Raw genomic sequence first — 1,712 nt, forward strand, 5'->3', positions numbered from 1 at the left:
GCTTTCATGCATGTGAGAAAATATGTATTCATAGGTTTATGAAGGAGGGGAAAAGTGTTGCTTTATATCAGTGGCATTCCAGTAAGAATCTTCAATACCAGACCTGGGGCTATCAAAGCTATTTGTTATATTTTAGTAAAAATGATGAAACGTCATGCTCTCAGCAGAGTGATATAATATTTTCTTTAATAAATGAAGTCTATATTTGGACAAAAGTCTTTCAAAAATGAGGGGATAAAAAGAAAAATTTTAAAACAGTTTTGTTGGTGAAATCGTTTGGAAGAATCATCTCAGTTAGTATATAATTAATTAGTACCTGAATGTTCTAGGAAAGGGACAGTTAAAAACTCTTTCCATATGTAAAAGTGTAATCATAATCTACTATCAAATATATTTAGATGATAACTTAAATTTGTAGCTGCCCCTAAAATGAATTTTCATTCCAATGTGCAAAACCACACTGCATATTATCTTCTAAGATGAAAGTATTGTATAAAGTTTAAATGATGATATCTTAACCTTATTATTTACTTGCTATGTACTTTTATGTTTATATAATTCTGTCAAATCATTAAAATAACAGTAAATACTGATGAAAGAACAATACTCAATAAGCAAATACACAAAATTATGCATCTTGGGCTAGAATGCTGTGAAATATGCACCCGCAAGTAAAGAAAAATGCCTTTGGGTAGGTAAATATTCTTATCTGCTCCCTTTTCCTATAGGAAATGGCCAACAATTTAGACCACACAAATTTATGGTCATAATCCTTACCTTTCCTCCTCTGTCATCCCCACAATCTCTTGGTAAATGAAATGTCCTATGGTTTATGTGGGAGAGGAATTTACAGCCATAAGTGACTGAACAATCTCCTGCTTTGGCACAAGAAGTTAATCATTGGGACTTCTTTATGCTTTTAATATCAAATTAAAGGAAACAAAAGTTCCTCAAATAATACTGGAAGTCCTTGGACCTTGACTTATTTACACAAAATGGAATGACATATTAAAATAGTAATACAATAAACACTTTACATAACTTCCCACCATATGACAAATCTACCACATTTGGGCAAGGAGACCCCATCTCAAAAAGACAAATAAAACAAAAAGCGGTCTCCTTATAGCCCCATCTGGCTTGGAACTCACTGTGTAGACCAGGCTAGCTTTGCACTCACAGAGATCTGCTTGCCTCTGCCTCCCAAGTGCTGGGATTAAAGGCATGCACCATGACACCTTTTAAAAAGTAAGGTTTCAAGGGAGTTGGATGGAGAGATGATTCAGTGAGCAAAGTGTTTACTATGAAAGCATGACTACCTGAGTTCATATCTCTGGCACCCATGTAAAAGCTGGCATGGCAGTGTGCTTTAACTCCAACACTGGTTGAGGAGTTCCACACGCTGATCCCTGGGGTTTGCTGGCCAGTCAATCTAGACCAAACAAGATCTCTAGGTTCAGTAAGAGACTGCCCCCCCCTCCAAAAAAACCAAGATAGAGGACTGGAGAGATAGCTCAGCAGTTAGAGCACTTGTTGCTCTTCCAGACAACCTGGGTTCAATTCCCAGCAACCATATCAGGTGGCTCACAACCATCTATAACTCAAGCTCCTCAGGGATCTGACGCCTCTGACCTCCACGAACACCTGCAGTCATGCGCACCTACCCACACACAACACACACACACACACACACACACACACACACACACACA

This window comes from Nannospalax galili, unplaced genomic scaffold, assembly GCF_000622305.1.
Source record: "Nannospalax galili isolate Female #2095 unplaced genomic scaffold, S.galili_v1.0 scaffold943, whole genome shotgun sequence".
In the NCBI taxonomy this organism is placed as follows: domain Eukaryota; kingdom Metazoa; phylum Chordata; class Mammalia; order Rodentia; family Spalacidae; genus Nannospalax; species Nannospalax galili.